The 21599-nt window shown below is 44.3% G+C and overlaps 1 long non-coding RNA gene and 1 pseudogene across 1 annotated transcript; both read left to right on the top strand.

Moving 5' to 3' along the window:
* Positions 1-9632, top strand: part of LOC106600989 (gap junction gamma-1 protein-like) — a 39221-nt pseudogene extending 29589 nt beyond the window's left edge.
* Positions 9633-17416: 7784 nt separating this feature from the next.
* On the top strand, positions 17417-20811 carry LOC106600988 (uncharacterized). The gene is made up of 2 exons (XR_001327927.2): positions 17417-18457; positions 20556-20811. It is a non-coding gene; the product is annotated as an uncharacterized lncRNA (long non-coding RNA).
* Positions 20812-21599: the final 788 nt, after the last annotated feature.

Below are 21599 nucleotides of genomic sequence, written 5' to 3'. Positions count from 1 at the left end.
CTGCCCCTACCTCCAGCCCCATGCTCCCCTGTCCTACCTCCAGCTCCATGCTCCCCTGTCCTGCCCCTACCTCCAGCCCCATGCCCCCCTGTCCTACCTCCAGCTCCATGCTCCCCAGGAGGACCAGTGTTTCTCTGGCTGCTGAGGTTACATTGAGACACAGCTGGCCCCTCAGTCCTCACCAAGACACACACTCCACTGCTCTGCTCTGTCTGTTGGGAGACTACATACACAGATGGTCCAGAGTCTGTTGTGCATGAGGATGGAGTCTGGGGTTTCAAATGTCTGCCGGTCGGTCCATCCAGACTTGTTCAATGCGGGGTATGATATAATGGCGGTGGTGCGTGTCCATAAGAGGGAATCTAGTGGCATGGTTGCATTATGATGCATCGTAGAAAGTGCATCAACACCAGCGGGGTGTTGTGCACAGAGTCTGCGCAGTGTGTGGTAGAGATGAAACTAGGTTATGTAACCAACTATCCCCTAGGACTCAGCCCTAACCCATCTGACCTTGCTCCTAACCCCTCTCATTTGGGCCTTAGTTTGTCTGTTTGGCTCTGAGCTATGCTACGAGTGTTGGGGAGTTGATATAAGAGGAGTGCGTACAGAATGATGATACTATTGCATGGTCTGTGACATCTCTGCCTGTGGCTTTAAAATCATTGATCCGGACTAAAAAAGTTCAAAGGTTAGGGGTATTTTCTGCTAGAATGATTGAGAAAGGGAAGGCCAGGATGTTGGGGGTGGTAGGATGGTAGGGGGAGGCAGCTGGAGACGTGCCCATGTTGGAGGCTCTCGCATGGGCAGCTGGTGGTATGACGGCCCCAGGCTGCTAGTTCTTTCCATGGCGCTCCAGGCCTGTGAGTGCAGGAAAAGGCTAATCCTGACTGCAAGGCAGAGGACACTCTGGCCATCTTACATGGTGCCATCTAACATGGTGCCATCTTACATGGTGCCATCTAACATGGTGCCATCTAACATGGTGCCATCTTACATGGTGCCATCTTACATGGTGCCATCTAACATGGTGCCATCTTACATGGTGCCATCTAACATGGTCTCTCTGTTCGCATTCACTTTGTGTAACTTTTTCACAGTCACACATAAACGTATTCCACCTCTAGCTCACACATACACAAGCACACGTGTGAACGCACACACACACACACACACACTTTGTTCACTTTCACTTTCCTCCTCCACATGCACAAACACACACATACACACAGATATAACACACACACACACACACTTCCCATTCCAGAGAGACAGCATGTTAACATCCAGGGGTCTGTTACCCAGATCTTCCTTTCACATGGTGATGACTCAATGACAGCTGTCACTCGAGATCCCCGTCTGCCACAGCTAGCGCTGACAGGTAAGAGAAACACAATGCACATTCAAGAAACAGAGAACTGGACGGGGCTTACACAGCAGAAACTTCCAAAAAATAAGGAATGTGTGGTTAACAGGTGTTGGAGCACTCGGAAAAAACAGGCAGACATGTTTATCTTGTTACACTCAGGCTGTATTCAAACACGTATACTGACATCTGATGGATCCTCAGTGACGTCTTCCTCAGATGAAAAGATCCCTGTCTGTGTCACACTGTACTGTAGATTACAAGTCACTTAGTGCCGTTTATTAGCCTTGGACTGGGGGAATGTACAGTATGTGTCTAAGTGTGTCTTGGCAATGTGAAATCATTGGGAGGGATAACAGGGATGGTTCTATAAAGACGGTGTGTTTAATGATGTCATGCAGGAGAGGAAAGGCCAGAGCCAGACAAGAGTCCAGACGGTTGAAGGACAAACTGCATAATGGCTCTATGGGTTAATGTCAGCCCAGCTCCTCACTCTCAATATGTCCCCTCATGATACTTATTCATACATGTTAGGTATGAAGTGTTAACACTGGTGCAGTACTCACTTTTCTGTTTTGGGAGAAAAAAAATATATATGTAAATATATACTGCTAAAAAAAATAAAGGGAACACTTAAACACATCCTAGATCTGAATGAAAGAAATAATCTTATTAAATACTTTTTTCTTTACATAGTTGAATGTGCTGACAACAAAATCACACAAAAATAATCTATGAAAATCCAATTTATCAACCCATGGAGGTCTGGATTTGGAGTCACACTCAAAATTAAAGTGGAAAACCACACTACAGGCTGATCCAACTTTGATGTAATGTCCTTAAAACAAGTCAAAAGGAGGCTCAGTAGGATGTGTGGCCTCCACATGCCTGTATGACCTCCCTACAACGCCTGGGCATGCTCCTGATGAGGTGGCGGATGGTCTCCTGAGGGATCTCCTCCCAGACCTGGACTAAAGCATCCGCCAACTCCTGGACAGTCTGTGGTGCAACGTGGCGTTGGTGGATGGAGCGAGACATGATGTCCCAGATGTGCTCAATTGGATTCAGGTCTGGGGAACGGGCGGGCCAGTCCATAGCATCAATGCCTTCCTCTTGCAGGAACTGCTGACACACTCCAGCCACATGAGGTCTAGCATTGTCTTGCATTAGGAGGAACCCAGGGCCAACCGCACCAGCATATGGTCTCACAAGGGGTCTGAGGATCTCATCTCGGTACCTAATGGCAGTCAGGCTACCTCTGGCGAGCACATGGAGGGCTGTGCGGCCCCCCAAAGAAATGCCACCCCACACCATGACTGACCCACCGCCAAACCGGTCATGCTGGAGGATGTTGCAGGCAGCAGAACGTTCTCCACGGCGTCTCCAGACTCTGTCACGTCTGTCACGTGCTCAGTGTGAACCTGCTTTCATCTGTGAAGAGCACAGGGCGCCAGTGGCGAATTTGCCAATCTTGATGTTCTCTGGCAAATGCCAAACGTCCTGCACGGTGTTGGGCTGTAAGCACAACCCCCACCTGTGGACGTCGGGCCCTCATACCACCCTCATGGAGTCTGTTTCTGACCGTTTGAGCAGACACATGCACATTTGTGGCCTGCTGGAGGTCATTTTGCAGGGCTCTGGCAGTGCTTCTCCTGCTCCTCCTTGCACAAAGGCGGAGGTAGCAGTCCTGCTGCTGGGTTGTTGCCCTCCTACGGCCTCCTCCACATCTCCTGATGTACTGGCCTGTCTCCTGGTAGCGCCTTCATGCTCTGGACACTACGCTGACAGACACAGCAAACCTTCTTGCCTCAGCTCGCATTGATATGCCATCCTGGATGAGCTGCACTACCTGAGCCACTTGTGTGGGTTGTAGACTCCGTCTCATGTGAAAGTGAAAGCACCGCCAGCATTCAAAAGTGACCAAAACATCAGCCAGGAAGCATAGGAACTGAGAAGTGGTCTGTGGTCCCCACCTGCAGAACCACTCCTTTATTGGGGGTGTCTTGCTAATTGCCTATAATTTCCATTTGCACAACAGCATGTGAAATTTATTGTCAATCAGTGTTGCTTCCTAAGTGGACAGTTTGATTTCACAGAAGTGTGATTGACTTGGAGTTACATTGTGTTGTTTAAGTGTTCCCTTTATTTTTTTGAGCAGTGTATATACAGTGTTACTGTACTACTGTAATGTGAGACTGGTGTTAAAAACACTCCTGTTTATGTGCAGCAGTTCTAGTACACACTTGTGGGAACATACACACACACACACGCACACAAACAAACACACTCTAAAACAGCTGTATGCACAGCATTCCTGACATCTACAGTCCCTCCTCTATCCCAGGCAGGCCTTTTATGGTCACAGTGATCAATACTGCACATGTTTTATAGTGAGTCCAGGCAGGCAGCTTCAAACATTCCCATCTCTAACTCTAACTCTCACTCCCTTCCTGCTCCTCTCCTCTCCTCTCCTCTTCTCTCACACTATAGGAGACACTAACCAGGGGTCTGATGAGCTACAGCTCCCCTATGGGCTCTGGTGAAAAGTAGTGCACTATGTAGGGAATATGGTACCGTTTAGGACAGACCCTACAGTATGTCTACTCACAGCCAAGCCTCCACTCCCTCCAGCGTTCAGCAGACCTGTATTGGCCTCCCTCTATCTGAGCTCCCAACCTGCGAGGGGGAAGGAAGGCGCTGTGGAGCTCCTTTTAAACCTCAGCCTGAGCTCTTATTTCATGGTTGGCTTTACCTTTCAGTCCGACTCACAATGAGCCATGCACCATTGGAGCTACTTAGCAGTGAAATATATATATATATTTTGGTGGAGGTGTCACTCTGTGCAGAAGGCAACCTGGCTCTGGACACCTGTCCCTGTCCCCCCCCACTCCCCTGGGATCAGGCAGGAGGGTTAGGGTTTTGCTCCAGTGCCTTGGCTAATGTGGGTCTGCGGTGTGACTCCATGCTCCACTTGTTTTGGCCAGGCCGCCTGCTGGTTTAACTGGTGCAGTTGGACTGGCTGCCTGGAGCCCACGGCTAACCTACATAGACAGGCTTCATCTCTCCCACACACACACATCCATTTTAATACAGCACTACACACAACACAACACCACACCACACTACACTACACAATGCCATTTACACACCAGAACAACACCGTTAAGTCAACACAATCTGCACCTCACACCGAGGAGGGATCACTAAGAGGATTTATTCTCCAAAAGAGAGCGCTGATAGCTCAGTTCCTATTGGGATTATTTTGGCTCCTCTCTGCTACATTTGAGCATCTTTTTCTTTGGTTTGATATCCTATTGTTTGGTTTGATATCCTACAGCCCCTCAAAATACCCCCATTTATTTCACTGTGCTGAAACTGTGTTGTTGGGTTGGAATGTGTATTCTTCTGGGGTATACCAGAGAGTAGAATGGATCTAATACATGTGGAGATTGCAGTCGGTCTCAATTTCAGAGAGAACACTTGTTTGGATTTAGGCTTTTCTATCTGTCTCCTCTCCTCTCCGTAATTCATCTGTGACTCCTGCTGTTGAACTTGAAGAAGCGAAGCTCATTGGTCTAACTCGACTATCTCTACATTCTCTGTCAAAATCCTCTCACTCATCCGCTTTCATGATAAGATATTGCGCGCTCGTACTTCTTTGCTCTTCCTTCGAAAACTTTGAGACATGTTGGTAGACAGTACGTTATGTATAATCTCCTTTCATATTTGACTAATTCTCTCTTTTTCTCTCTGTCATCCCTCTGTCTTCATCACTCCCTCTTCATCTCTCTCCCCTCTCTCTCTTCATCATCCCTCTCTCTCTCTCTCCTTCCACCCTCTCTCTTCATCATCCCTGTCTCTTTATCTCTCTTGGTCTCTCTCTCCATCTCTCCCTCCACCCTCTCTTTTCATCCACCTCTCTCTCTCTCTCTCTCTCTCTCTCTCTCTCTCTCTCTCTATGTAGAGTCTGTGAGCAGGTGAGTGCGGGACCCTGTCTGCCCCACTGTCCAGTGACATAATGAGCTGGAGCTTCCTCACGCGGCTGCTGGAGGAGATCCACAACCACTCCACCTTCGTGGGGAAGCTGTGGCTCACCGTGCTTGTCGTCTTCCGCATCGTCCTCACCGCCGTCGGGGGAGAGTCCATCTACTATGACGAGCAGAGCAAGTTCGTCTGCAACTCGGGCCAGCCGGGCTGCGAGAATGTCTGCTACGACGCCTTCGCGCCGCTATCGCACGTCCGCTTCTGGGTCTTCCAGATCATCCTGGTGGCCATGCCATCTCTCATGTACATGGGCTACGCTGTCAACAAGATCGCCCGGCTGGACGAGGACAAGGGCGGGGGAGGGTTGGCCACTGAGAAAGGGGGAGGGGATGGAGGGGGCTACACCCACCGGAGGCCCAGGAAGATCTGCTTCGGGGCGCGGCAGCACCGGGGTATAGAGGAGGACCAGGACCAGGACCAAGAGGATGACCCTATGATCTACGAGGTGCCTGAGCCCGAGCCCCCTCGCCGGGTCGACCCGCTGGCCCCGCGGCCCAAGCCCAAGGTACGCCATGACGGACGGCGGCGTATCCAGGGTGACGGGCTGATGCGTATCTACGTGCTGCAGCTGGTGACTCGCACAGCGCTGGAGGCAGGCTTCCTGGCGGGCCAGTACCTGCTGTACGGCTTCCGTGTGATTCCCGTGTTCGTGTGCTCCTTCGAGCCCTGCCCTCACAGCGTGGACTGCTTCGTGTCGCGGCCCACGGAGAAGACCATCTTCCTGCGCATCATGTACGGCGTCACGGTGCTCTGCCTCACCCTCAACGTGTGGGAGATGCTACACCTGGGCATTGGGACCATCTGTGACATCCTCCGCCGTCGCCGCTGCCCGCCCCAGGAGGACGAGTACCAGCTGGGGCTGCTGGGATCCAGCGTGGGGGTCTCCGTGGGGGTGCCCGGGCCAGAGCCAGGCGCAGGGGGGTGGGGTGGTGGGGGATGGGGGTGCTGAGTACGTGGGGTATCCGTTCTCGTGGAACGCTCCATCAGCTCCGCCGGGCTACAACATTGTGGTGAAGCCGGAACAGATCCCTTACACGGACTTGAGCAACGCCAAGATGGCGTGCAAGCAGAACCGGGCCAACATCGCCCAGGAGGAGCAGCAGCAGTTTGGAAGCAACGAGGACAATTTCCCCACGGGAGGGGAGGCCCGCGTGGCCCTCAACAAGGACATGATCCTGCATGCCCATGACCAGCTAGAGGCAGCCATCCAGGCCTACAGCCAGCAGCACAGGGCAGAGGAACACCTGGGGGACAACCATGATGACAAGCCCCAAAGCAACATCACCCAGGCCCAGCCACAGCCTCAGCCTCAGAAGGAGCGCAAGCACCGCTTCAAACACGGCAAGGGGGGCAGCAGTGGAGAAGGGACTGGAAGCAGCAGCAACAGCAGTAGTAGCAAGTCAGGGGTAGGCAAGCCTTCTGTGTGGATTTGACCCCGTACATACACAAAAAGACAAACACACACATACACACTCCAACCCTGGCCTGAGCCAGCACTGACGGAGCCCCATATCCGTGTAGTGTATGTGTCAGTGAGGGAAGGGAAGGGGTGGTCCCGAAAGCGCCGGCGCCAGCACTGAATGGAGCGCTGAGGTAGTGGGATGTCATGCTGTCTTTCTGTGGATATTTCAACACCATGTTGTGCCTTTAAAAATCCCACAAGCTGGAGGAGACTAGCCTACAGTAGTAGTATTTCAGTGTGGACAGGTGAGAAGAGGTGTGTCAAAAGCATTAGTGATTTTTCAGCAGGCAGTTGTTTGTCTGGGTTGTCGCTGTCTAACCTACAAGACTCTGACACAACTCTCTGAAACAGTCTCTAGTGTTTCTGAACTCTTCCAGTTCTGAAGCAGACACTTGTTCTCTGTTGTCTTCCTACTGTCCCGTCTTCCAGTAGCCTGACGACTCACACTAAATGATTCTGTAGTTCGCTGCATACTTTAGTCTGAGCCTGCCATCATTGAAGTCGTTTGTGGGGACGAAGGGCACGTGGGGCATTGTACAAAACAAAGTCATCAGGGATTGGATCGTCTCTAACCAATCAGAGTCCATGAGGAATTTTCAAACCGCCGCTTTACCCATGTGTGTTCTGGCTCTGGTCCAACCCATCGGTTTCTGGACCAATCAGATGGCCTCGAATGTGTTGGCATTCGGTGAAGGGTCGGGGAGGTACTCAGATCCAGACTCATTGAGGAGAAGAAACTAACGTCTGTGGGCGTGGTGTAGCGTTTGGCCGGAGCAAGGATTCTGGGCAGCCAGGCAAGTCTTCCAGAGGATATTGGGCTGAAAAAATTACTAAATCGTTATCACCATCTCTTTTTTTGGGATTTCTGATCCATTTATTTATATCCCGTCCATTCTCTTGGTGATCCTGATTTCCATTCCAGATTTCGATCAAGATAATCTGCTGGCTGACTTTCTGCAAAGTCACAGACTTCATAATACATTGGCATCCGAATGAATGGACATCATAATGCAATGACATCATAATGCATTGAATGACATTGTAATACAAAGATAGTATAAAACAATGACTTTATAATGCAATGACATCATAATGCAATGAATGACATTGTAATACAAAGACAGTATAAAACAATGACTTTATAATGCAATGACATCATAATGCAATGAATGACATCCTAATACAAAGACAGTATAAAACAATGACTTTATAATGCATTGACATCATTATGCAATGAATGACATTGTAATACAAAGACAGTATAAAACAATGACTTTATAATGCAATGACATCATAATGCAATGAATGACATCATAATGCAATGAATGACATTATAATACAAAGACAGTATAAAACAATGACTTTTAATGCAATGACATCATAATGCACTGACTTCATAATGCAGGGATAATAATGAAAAGGTCAATCACAATGTCGATGTTCAAATTCCCTGAAGGCTATTGTCTGTCTATTTTCTCTCCAAGGTCACTGATGTTTAATGTGTGTGTGTGACTTTATATTTGACCCAGGCCAAGTCTTTAAGTGCATGCATCTTCCAGGTGGAGGGACTGTTCATGGCTTGATCAGATGAAAGTGGTCAGGGAGATGGTTGATGGAGACAGAGTCTGGTGAAGAGGGCTACTCTTGTAGCCACTGGAGTTCCCCACCTTCACAATGTGTATGAGAAGCAACTATTCTCACCATTAATTAATACCATTTATTGACAACTCCCTGTGTAAACCTGCACTCTTTTCACTTTATTTTATCAGTGTTTCTCCGTCTCTAGTTCTCTCCAGTTTGGACCTGTGTAAGGTTTTCTCAGTACCCGGTTGACATTTTATCTGTCTGGTTATTGAGTGCCCCCTGGTGGTACAGCTTTTAAACTAAGGATTTATCATCCCGTTAGTACAATATTACTTACTTTAATTTGGTATTTTACTAGTACTTACTAATTTCGAGTTACCAATGATCACCCAGCATTCCAAACACCTGAAGTTAGTCTCTCCAGTTACACAGTAGCCCACTGTTTCCTTTTCAACCTCTTCCTTCCAAGAGTCTTCCTTCCTTACAGTGTTCTATATGAGACCAACAAGGCTGGAATAAAAACAGCTCTCTAAGCTAGCCGTGTTGTTGAAGATCTGCCTCTCTGTTCTCCTCTGTCCAAGTATTTCTCTGAACTGCCATATAGGCTGCGTCCCAAATAGCACCCTATTCCCTATGGGCCCTGGTCAAAAGTACTGCAATATATAGGGAATAGGGTGGCATTTGGGATGAAGCTATAGAGACCAAACACTGTTAGTGTGATGACGGCAGCGTCACTGCCATTGCCAAGACAACGTTAGGCTACTATGCAGCCAGGTTGTCATGTAGCTTTGCTAAGGAATACTGTGGCCATGCTACCTGAATCACAAAGGAGAAGAACCTGTGTGCTGTATGTAAGACCAATCCTTTGTATTTTCTGTAAAAGTCGCTCTTTTTTCTATTATGTGTAAGTGTGTTTCGGTGTGTTTTGGGAGGTCTAATGTAGCAGAAGTTAAATTGGTTTCAGTTAGATTTTTTTTGACCAGTGGTGTTTTTCAAACTTTTTTTCTTCAATAAAGATTTTAAAAATAAACAATAAAGATTGTTTTTACAGATCATTTCTTCTAGAATTGTTTTTCCTTTCATTGCCTTCAAATTGTACAAATAATATATTTTTATAGGTACAGTAGTTGTGTATCATGTTGTTGATGTGTAAAATAAAAAATGCAATTGCCAAATGTATCCTTGTATGGAAATAGACTCGTATTTGCCATGTAGCAAACTTCTGGGCCCATATTCAGAAATCATGTCAGGGTAGGAGTGCTGATCTAAGATCAGTTTGGTCTTTTAGATTGTAATTACACTCAGTGTACAAAACATTAAGAACACCTGCTCTTTCCATGACAGACTGACCAGCTGAATCCAGGTGAAAGTTATGATCGATTATTAATCCCACTTGTTAAAATCACTTCAATCAGTGTAGATGAAGGGGAGGAGTTTTAAGCCTTCAGACATGGATTGTGTGCCATTCAGAGAGTGAATGGGCAAGACAAAATATTTAAGTTCCTTTGAACAGGGTATGGTAGTACGTGCCAGGCTCACCGGTTTGTGTCGAGAACTGCAGTGCTTTTGGGTTTTTGATGCTCAACAGTAAAAAAAAAAAAGCTTGTAAGTAATAATCCTATAGCCTATTGTACATGTTCAGTGTCACGTGTCCATGGTTATAAGGCAGCCAACAAGAAGTACTCCGTCCAGTCAGCTTCTCTTCTGGCAGTGATTGGATGATTGGTATGGACGCCAGGCAACCACTCACTCTGCTCTGATCCCAGCAAGCCGCAGGTGTTATATCAACCGCCCAATGAAATGAAATCACAGCCAAAGGTGCTTCAACAAAGTACTGAGTAAAGGGTCTGAATACTTATGTAAATGTGATATTTCAGGTTTGTATTATTTATTTATATCTTAAAACTGTTTTAGCTTTGTCATTATGGGGTATTGTGTTTAGATTGATGAGGAAAGAAAACAATTTAATATATTTTAGAATAAGGCTGTAAAGTAACAAAATGTGGAAAAAGTCAAGAGGTCAGAATATTTTCAGAATGCACTGTACATAGGGCAGCAGCCTCTAAGGTGTAGGATAGAGTACTGGGTGGTAGCCGGCTAGTAACAGTCTGATGGCCTGGAGATAGAAGCTGTTTTTCAGTCTTTCTATCCCAGCTTTGATACAACTGTCTCCGCCTTCTAGATGGTAGCGGGTGAAAAGGCCGTGGCTCAGGTGGCTGAGGTCCTTGATGATCTTCAATGTCAATCTCTCGCTTCCCTTTTTTTTTAATATATATATACACAATGCAATCAGCCCACATTAAATTCAGCACAGGAGAAAAAAAAGATTTTTTCCATTTAGATCCATTTAGTTTCAGTTAATTTATGGGTCATTCTTGAATTACGGTGGCATTTGGGCATGGCATTTAAAAAATTTAAAACAAAATTTATACATATATTTTTTTTTTTACATTCGGGTATATTTTCCCATTCTGAATCAACTAATATGGTATCTCAATAACTTTAAATAATTTTTACCATTATGATAACATTGTGCCACCAGTAGGAGTAGTAGCAATGATGGTGACACCAATGAGACATTTTAGGTAAATGACGATTTTCTAAAATGGAGACCACAAGTGCTCAAATCTAAGTTAATCAATCCTTTAAAAACAATTTACTAAAATGATATGAATAATCATTTTACTCACAATGTTATTTCCCTTCATTTAAATTGACTTACGCCACATTCACATGCTAGTCGGAACAAGGAAACTCTGAAATGTCTGACTTGCTAACTGGTTGTAGTTATACACGTGCCCGTGTTTAACCAGTTAGCAAGTCGAAAATGTCAGAGTTTCCTACTTCCGAATAGCATATGAATGCAGCATAACACCAAGTGACACTTTGGATTTAGACACACCAAGTTATCAATGGAATCCTCAAATGTATGACATACTAGAAGGGTATGATTAGCTAATCATTTTCTTTAATATATAGACCCCTCCCCCGATAACAGTTTGCCAATGGAGAGAATGCTCAAGGTCCTTGATATCCTTGTAATCAGTGATTCTAAAGGCGGTAACACCAATGACATAAACCTGAGGGACAGCCCACCCAAGTGGCGCAGCATTCTAAGGCACTGCATCGCAGTGCTAGAGGCATTACTACAGACCTGGGTTCCATCCCAGGCTGTATCACAACCGGCCGTGATCGGGAGTCCCATAGGTCGGCGCACAACTGTCCGGGTTAGGGTAGGGTTTGGCCTGGTGGGCTTCACTTGGCTTATCGCGCTTCCGCCGGTCGTCAGTTGAATGGCGTTTCCTCCGACACATTGGTGCGGCTGGCTTCTGGATTAAAGGAAGGGGTTAAGATGCGAGGTTTGGCGGGTCATGTTTCGGGGGACGCATGACTCGACTTTCGCCTCCCGAATCTGTTGGGGAGTTGCAATGATGAGACAAGATTGAAATTGGGGGGTAAAATAATAACAAATAATAATAAACTGAGGGACACACATTATACTAGTACAATTGTTTTTATTTTAATTGCCTTCTTTGTTTTTATTGATCTATACAATATATTAAATACTTTTGTTCACTGTCTAGCATTCAAAATAATACATAGATATCTCTAAATACCTAAAACATCACCTCTATACATCACCAGTGGGACAAACTAATTTGCTAGCCCCCAGTAGTTTCTATAATACATACAAATAAATGCGTTGCAGTATAAAGGACTTACATATGTTTTGTTATTAAATTACAGTTAAATAAAATGTAACATTTATTATTTGTCATGTTTTGTCATGTTTTTGTTTTTACATGGTGCCAAAATCAAGAGGCAGCATCTACCACGCAATTCAAGAATGACCCCTAGAGGCAGGGGGAGAGCTGGGCCCCTCTTTGAAATCAAACTGTATACAGTATATAGACTAAATGCCACAGAGAAAAGGCCCAGACTGGGTTCAAAGTACCTGGGTGTGTTAGGGGCCCGTACAGGGTCTGTAGAGGCTCGACAGTGGCTCTATAGGGACCTAGAGTCTATGCATCCCAAATGGCACCCTATTCCCTATATAGTGCACTACTTTTAGGGTGCCATTTGGGATGTATCCTGTATAATCTGTGTGCAGTAGGGGGCAGCTGTCTCTATGTGGCCCCAGCCAGCAGACCCTCAGTGGGACCCGGTCCCAGGCAGTATAGGGGCCATCTCAGAGAGAAGGAAGGCTGAGGCCCCATCTCTTCCACATCTGAGCATCAGTCAGTGCGGACTGGGGTGACTTATGGCTCCAAGATGGGGCCTGTGTGGTTTGGATTTGTGTGCATGTGTACGTTCATGTAGGGTCGGACTGGCCACCTAGCATTTCAGGCAAATGCCAGATGGGCTGGTCCATTTTTAGCTCAGTGGGCCTATCTAACTTTTGTGCAAAATTATCATTATCTGGTTAATAATGGGGGCCTCAAGGAAAAAAATGGGCCGATGTGGGGGCCTCAAGAAAGAAAATGGGCTGGTTTGGTGTCCTCAAGGAAAGTAATTGTCCGGTGTGTTATACAGTGCCTTCAGAAAGTATTGATACCCCTTTACTTATTACACATTTTGTTTTGTTACAGCCTGAATTCAAAATGGGTAAAATATTTTTCACCCAATATCACCCATCTACACACAATACCCCATAATGACAAAGTGAAAACATGTTTTTAGATATTTTTGCAAATGTATTGAAAATGAAATACAGAAATATCACATTTACATAAGTATTCACACCCCTGAGTAAATGCATATTAGAATCACATTTGGCAGCGATTACAGCTGTGAGTCTTTCTGGGTTAGTCTCTAAGAGCTTTGCACACCTTGATTGTACAATATTTGCACATTATTATTTTTCATTCTTCAAGCTATGTCAAGTTGGTTGTTGATCATTGCTAGACACCCATTTTCAAGTCTTGCTATAGATTTTCAAGACGATTTAAGTCAAAACTGTAACTAGGCCACTCAGGAACATTGAATATTGTCTTGGTAAGCAACTCCAGTGTATATTTGGTCTTATGTTTTAGGTTATTGTCCTTCTGAAAGGTGAATTTGTCTCCCAGTGTCTGTTGGAAAGCAGACTGAACAACAAAGGGGTTCATAACAAAGGGGTTGCATACTTATTGACTCAAGAGATTTCAGCTTTTCATTTGTATCAAATTTGTAACAATGTCCAAAAAATGTCATTGCACTTAAACATTATGGTGTATTGTGTGTAGGCCATTGACACAAACTATCAATTTAATCCATTTTAAATTCAGGCTGTAACACAATAACATTTAGAAAAAGTCAAGGAGTGTGAATACTTTCTGAAGGCACTGTAAATGCCAGGGCCAATTTCGGGTCCTAGTCCGCCCCTGCATACTTGAATGTGTGTGTGTGCAAGTGGATTTAGGTACTCTTCCAGACTCCGTGTCAACATGGTCTCAACATGGTCCCATGGTGCTTGGTGAGTGGGGTTGGAACTAGAAGGCGAGGGTATTCAGCAGAAGTGCAGATGTGACACATCGCTTTCCCAGCACTTTTCATTCCAGCAGGAGACATAATGGCTTGTGACTGGCCTTGTTGGCTATTTGTCTAACTGTGTGGGTTCTACATTAGACAGATAATTTTCTCAGACGTCACATTGTGTTGATGTCAGGCCCAGAATATAAACTGAAAAAAATAAAAGATCTCCAGTCTGACTGAATCAAAATGAAGTTTTGTCAACTGTCTACTCATCAGGAGGCTACATTATCTTCCTTCAGCATGTGTCTGTTGATGTCTATGTAGTTGAACCCTTTATGTGCACGCAGGGATCTATTTGTCTGATGATGGGTAGTCTGTTAGAGGTCCTCTATGTTTGTCAAAGTCACCTGTGGTGGCTAATTTCTGCATTACCAAATGAAGAGAGTTACAAACTTCACACACCAGTCAGAGTTATACTTAAACTACATCTTTAATAATTAAGAGTTTTTGCAAAAGCACTTGACTTTCAATGATGCGCTATCTCTAATGAACCATTGAAAGTGACTACACAAAAGTACAAAGATCTTTTATAGCCAAGATACACCCCTCTCAACGTACATGACGAACAACAGATCTTAGAAACAGTTCACAAAGGGACTTTATATTTGAGAAAGGAGTATCCCTTAGCCAGATAACATTCGCTATAAATTATCATTCAGTTTGGTCTCTAAGACGAGGTTCTAATCTCATTCCTGGTACTTCATAGTACAAAAACACCAACTTATCCAATGGCATATATCAATTGTCAACTCTAGATACTCCCATCTCAAGTAAACCCCCTCTTGATCCCACTTCTGGACAAGCTCACTGAGGGGAGTGACTTGCGCACAGACATTGTGGAGACAAATAATTGGTTCCACATTAATCACGCCATCCCTTCACATGGTTTAAGAATAGGTAAAGACACATTCACATATGAAGACAATGTTCCATCCTGTCCTCTTCCCTTTCTGATATTCTGCATAGCACCAGGGACATGTAAAAGACAAGCCTGACCTCTCCCTTCTCTGGGCCCCAAGTGACTGAGACCCAGCTAAGGGAAAAGTGCAAATGCCAACATTCATTATCCAAATGGATACATTCTAATGACAAGTACCTCACATAAGCATATTATGCAAATAAAACATCTTAATTATCTATGTTACCCAACTAATTCTGATTCATCCGCCACACACCCTTTGGGGATTTCATCACAAACCAACAGTAGAAAAGCAGTTTCATAAATAACATAATAACATTTGTGTTTTTCTAGCCTTTTGTAAAGGATGTTTCTGAGAGTTCCAGTCTGGTATCCCCATCAATGTATTTATTGTATGTCTCCCTGATGCCTGTCTCTTCAGTATAGAAACACCACATCACCAGAACAAGACAAGACTAACATGGACTTTTGGGATGTTGTTGTATTGTCCTCTTACTGTCAGTCGGGTTCCCGTTTGATTTTGATTGGTGGAGAGCAGGGGGCTGTACGGTCCTATCAGAAGGATTACAGTCTTACAGGCTGATGCTGTGTCACTATTCCAGCGACCAATGCAGCAGACGGGCCTAATATGTCACTTCTTCTCATGTCAGCTATGTCATATTTATTTGGCAGTTGTTAATTTGGTGACAGTTGAGTTTCAGGTTGGTATGAGAACATTTCAATCCTTGAGGGAGGCCTTGATTGACTGTCACAGAGGCCCCACTGGTATAAAGCCATTCTTAAAATAGAGGGGATTTTCTATTTGCAATCAGCTTGCTTATAATATCATTAATCATACAACAATGCACCAGTCGGAGATGGAACGGAGCTGAGAGCAGCAGCTGGCTCTACACTGAGGTCACAGTCCACATGAATGGGATCTCATGAACCCATGTTCTTGAACCGCAACATGTGGGGACCACTGCTTTCAAACAGTAACAAAAGTATTTTCCCTATTATATGTCCTCGCTGACTGAATTGGCAGTAAAGAAGCTATGTTACAGGGATGCAAACTGGTTTAGGGCTCATAAAGGTGGCACTTTTTCTGTTGCACTGAAACATACAAAAAAAATCCCTGCTACGGGGAAATGCAGGTTTTAACTAATGAAACAACAAAGAATATGATCTACATGGTCAGTCTCTGTGTGTAAAATAAAGTGATTAATGTGAACCTAACTCACAGCTAAAACATTTAAAGAATTTGTATTTATTATGGATCCACATTAGCTGCACTCTTCCTGGGGTCCAGCAAAATTAAGGCAGTTTATAGCATTTTTAAAACATTACAATACATTCAGACTGTGAGCCCTCAGGCCCCTACTCCACCACTACCACATATATACAGTACAAAAGCCATGTGTAAGTGTGTGTGTATAGTGCATATGCTATCGTGTGTGTGTGTGTGTGTCTGTCCCTGTTTGTATTGCTTCACAGTCCCCGCTGTTCCATAAGGTGTTTTTTTTAATCAAATTTTACTGCTTGCATGAGTTACTTGATGTGGAATAGAATTCCATGTAGTCATGGTTCTATTTAATACTGCGCACCTTCCATAGTCTGTTCTGGACTTGGGGACTGTGAAGAGACCTCTTGTGGCATGTCTTGTGGGGTATGTATAGCTGTGTTCCAGTGGTTCAAACAGACAGCTCGGTGCATTCAACATGTCAATACGTCTCATAAATACATGCAGTGATGAAGTCAATCTCTCCTCCACTTTCAGCCAGGAGAGATTGACATGCACATTATGAATATTAGCTCTCTGTGTACATCAATGGGCCAGCCATGCTGCCCTGTTCTGAACCAATTGCAATTTTCCTAAATCCTTTTTTGTGGCACCTGACCACACGACTGAACAGTAATCCAGGTGCAACAAAATTAGGGCCTGTAGGACCTGCCTTGTTGACAGTGCTGTCAAGAAGGTAGAGCAGCGCCTTATCATGGACATACTTCTCCCCATCTTAGCTACTGTTGAATCAATATGTTTTGACCATGGCAGTTTACAATCCAGGGCTAAAGAAAGCAATCCAATGACATTCAAGTCTTGAGAAAAAAACAATACACTAATATTACAGTTAGTCATGACAGCCTTTATAATTTAACACTTGTGACCACACACATCTAAATATTGCACTTGGGAAAAAAACATCTTAAGCAGGAATAGAATGAAACAAACAGGCATTCTATTTTTGCTCTTTTATAGTGGCCACTATAGACATCGATCAAGTGCACAAGGCTACATGTATGCAAAAAGAACATTCACTGAGTACAACATTTAATATGTGGTACTGACTGTCAAGTTCAACACAACAAAAGCAATATCTTTGGGCTACACTGCATTAATACATTGTACACTTTCTGCCTGTGGACATCTGTTCTACAATGTGCCAGCAGAGCATGATGCCCTTTCTTGGCATAATTGATATTTCAGGCAGAGAATACACCTGGCATCCGCCTTTTATCCACTGTATTGAAAAAGTGAGAAAGAGGGAAAGTGTGTGGTGTTCCTTTCACCTCTATAGTGGCATCCAGCTTAAACCAGGCCCAGCTCCTGCTACACTTCTTTAACAAGCAACGCCTCATTTTCACCCAATTCTCTCATTCTGAAAATTAACCACATACTGTAGAGGGAAAACATTAGTTCACAGATAGTTTGTTCGTTAACTAGTTAACATTTCACACAGATTGCCAGGGTCCAGTAAGCCAATGACGCGTTATAATTTGAGGAACGAACGGCAAGGAGTCGTATAACGTCACCAGTTAATACTATAGCGAATTGGTTAGGTTACTAACGTTAGCTCATCTGTTGTTGTAACGTTAGCTAGCTAACACCATAAACTCAATTATTTGCTCAGTTAAATTGGCTAATGTTGCTCAACATTTCTCTGACTAACTAACGGATAATTCGATACAACTAGCAAGATACTTAACAATACTTGTTCCACCACAATTCCTCCCTCAACTCAAACTTTCCAAATGCCAGTTGATTTTCGGTTACAGTTCATGAAGTACGCATCATCACCTTCTCACCCCCGTCTCCGTACCTAATCGTTATCGTTCAGTAAGTTAACTGGCAAACTGCCTTTCCACTCACCCGCAGTCTTTCCAGAGCGTGCGCGGATGTCTCTTCAGTCGCGTGCTGCATTCTGTCATGTGAACGATTGCCCGAGCCTTGGATACAGACAGTATTGCTCCAAACGCGCATCACTCGTTCGCATACAGTTTGTAATCATCCAACCCCCCCCTCGCCTAAACTTTTCTCATAGGATCTAAACAAATCACGTAGGTCACCTATTTTGGATTCAAAATGGCGAATTTCGCCAAAAGGCGACTAGCTTTGCATCCCTGATGTTAACATTATGTATTTGGGGAAGCAAGGGAAGGGAAGAGGAGAGGAGTAACACCAGTGCTTTCCAGGGGATTATTCCGGTTGGTTCTCTGCCCCAGGACGATAAGAAGACAAAGAGTATCCAGACGGTAATTTGAGGGATCCCCGTGGCTGGAGACACAGTGAAAATAGCAGCTCTGTACTGGCAAGGTACAGTAATGATAGTACAATACAAAAACTGAAATATTACATTTACATAAGTATTCAGACCCTTTACTCAGTACTTTGTTGAAGCGCCTTTGGCAGCGATTACAGCCTCACGTCTTCTTGGGTATGACGCTACAAGCTTGGCACATCTGTATTTGGGTAGTTTCTCCCATTATTCTCTGCTGATCCTCTCAAACTTCAGGTTGGATGGGGAGCGTCGCTGCACAGCTATTTTCAGGTCTCTCCAGAGATGTTCGATCCTGCATTGTCTTGGCTGTGTGCTTAGGTTCATTGTCCTATTGGAAGGTGAACCTTCACCCCAGTCTGACGTCCTGAGCGCTCTGGAGCAGGTTTTCATCAAGGACCTCTAAGTACTTTGCTCCGTTTATATTTCCCATGATCCAGATTAGTCTCCCAGTCCCTACCACTGAAAAACATCCTCACAGTATGATGCTGCCACCACCATGCTTTACCGTAGGGATGGTGCCAAGTTTCCCACAGACGTGACACGTGGCATTCAGGCCAATTTTGGTTTCATCAGACCAGAGAATCTTGTTTCTCATGGTCTGAGAGTCCTTTAAGGTGCCTTTTGGCAAACTCCAAGCGGGCTGTCATGTGCCTTTTACTGAGGAGCGGCTTCCGTCTGGCCACTCTACCATAAAGGCCTGATTGGTGGAGTGCTACAGAGATGGTTGTCCTTCTGGATGGTTCTCCCATTTCCACAGAGGAACTCTGGAACTCGGTTAGAGTGACCATTGGGTTCTTGGTCACCTCCCTGACCAAGGCCCTTCTCCCCTGATTGCTCAGTTCCAGCACTAGAAAGAGTCTTGGTGGTTCCAAAGTTCCTCCATTTAAGAATGATGGAGGCCACTGTGTTCTTGGGGAGTTCAATCTTGGCTCAATCAGACCTTTTTCGGTAGCCTTCCCCAGATCTGTGCCTCGAAACAATTCATTCGACCTCATGGCTTGATTTTTGCTCTGATATGCACTGTCAAATGTGGGACATCATATAGACAGGTGTGTGCCTTTCCAAATCATGTCCAATCGATTGAATTTACCACAGGTGGACTCCAATCAAGGATGATCAATGGAAACAGGATGCACCTGAGCTCAATTTTGAGTCTCATAGCAAAGGGTCTGAATACTTGCAAAAACCAGCCTCAATGGTAAGACATTCTCACACAGCATTCCATACATAGTTAATGCTATTGGTGGTGGCATAAGAGTCTGTTAATTTCCATCTTTGAAGTCTAGCGAAATACATTGAAATGGTGTGAAAAGCATATTGGAGTGGGGTTGAAGAAAAGTATTTAAGGGATAATCAACTAGGGGCTATGTGTTCCATGGAAAATAATGAACGAGGTGGAAGGTGTGTTCCATGAACCGCTAGGTGAGTGGAACTGACCTTCCACTGAATTGCATTATTTTCCAGAGAACGCATAGAGCCCCGAGTTGATTATCCCTTTTATACCATGGCTATAATTTAACACATTTGCCGTAGGAAATGTGTTCATTTGACGCTAGAAATGTGTTCAACATCCACTGAAGTAGCTAGCAAGTTTACTAGACAGCTACAGTAGTTGCCGTGGTAACCAAACAAACAGACTTGCTAGTTTAGCTAATCAAACCATCAGTCTGAGTTTACCATTATGAAAATCAAATAAAACAAATGCTGAATAGTGTTTTCATTTGACTTTTGCTTTCAAAAGGAGTTCAAACATAGAACATGTAAGAATGAACTATAGCCATTGAACTCTACCTTCCAAATATATCTTGCATTATAGGGAAATAATGCAAGCTCTAGAATGCCCTTCTTACCCATGCATCTAGTTTTATCCTATTACTTACGGCAGCTACAGTGCTAATAAGTCAATCCTGCATCCCCCCACCACTCCCTTGCTAATGTTGTTATTTAGTCACAGCACAGATTCTTTACTGTCACCATGGTCACAGGGGGAGAGTATTTATTGTTATAACACTTTGACCTGTGAGAGCTGGTAACAATGGAAACCCTTTTTGAAAGAGGACTCCCCAGAAATGTTTATGGGTGTCATCACTTCCCTGGTCTCCTTCTGTTTCCCCTTCTGTGTTTTTGCCCAAGGCTTCTGTGTCTGGGAGGTTGTGTTGCGTTGTGCCAGTGTGGGCATGGCACTACCCAGAAAGCCAACCGGGAGACTGAGGCCTGAGACTGAGGCTGGGGCCCAGGCCATCTCTGTGCTACATCCAGGACTGTGAAATGGTACAACGAACCAGAATGGAAAATATCTCTGTTTGAAGGGTTATGTAACATCAGTGTGTTAATGTTATTAATAAAAACATACTGTGCCAGGTCACTTTCAAACACTGGACTAATGACACTCCCTGGATCCTTTTCACATTTGTTTTTAAATTATGTGCAAAGACAATTTCGTGCTTCAGCATCATTACTCTGAGTTAGTTTGGCCTGGGTAAGGTATCTAGTATAGTGCTTGCTGTGTAAGAACCCTTTGTTGTTATTTTATGTTTACAGAATCATTGAAACACTGTTTTTCTTTCCCAAAATGTATTTTGAAATGATGAAACAAAAAGTGTTGGTATAGCAGTAGGGTGGTTCCAGGAATCCAGTCCCTTCTTGTGACCTAATGAGACTCTTAAGGAAATGTTCTCTAAAGTTGTGGGAACATTTGTTGTTAGCTGGGTTTTGGGTCTAACTTGGAGGGGGAAAAAACGGTTTTATTTCACCTAATTTTAACATTCTGTCATGAAGAGCACATGTTCAACTTAATAAAATAGCGTGTTTTCCCATCATAAGAGGTTGAATAAAAAAAATGACTATAGTCAGTGCCTATTAAGTGCCAAATAAAGTATCAGGGTTAACCGCAACAGCATATACCATTTAATCTTAAATCAGCCATTTCTCCTTGTGATAGGAGGAATGGAAGCTTGTTGTGTGAAACAGAGAAGGGCACTTGAAAGAAAGCATCACAAAAAAAATGTATTGTAAAAATAATTGTAGCCTGTTCCTATATGGGTAACAGGGTTGACATGTTCAATCCACTCAGTTTTCCACCATAAAACACCAGAAAATAGCCAAAAAGAGTAGAAGCAGCTCTGCTTTTACACTAATGATTTGACTGTTAGATATTCAATGTTTCTTTTCACATTT

Source organism: Salmo salar, chromosome ssa03 (assembly GCF_905237065.1).
Source record: "Salmo salar chromosome ssa03, Ssal_v3.1, whole genome shotgun sequence".
Lineage (NCBI taxonomy): Eukaryota > Metazoa > Chordata > Actinopteri > Salmoniformes > Salmonidae > Salmo > Salmo salar.
Note: the sequence above shows the minus strand (reverse complement) of the source record. Positions and strands in the feature narration are given on the sequence as shown.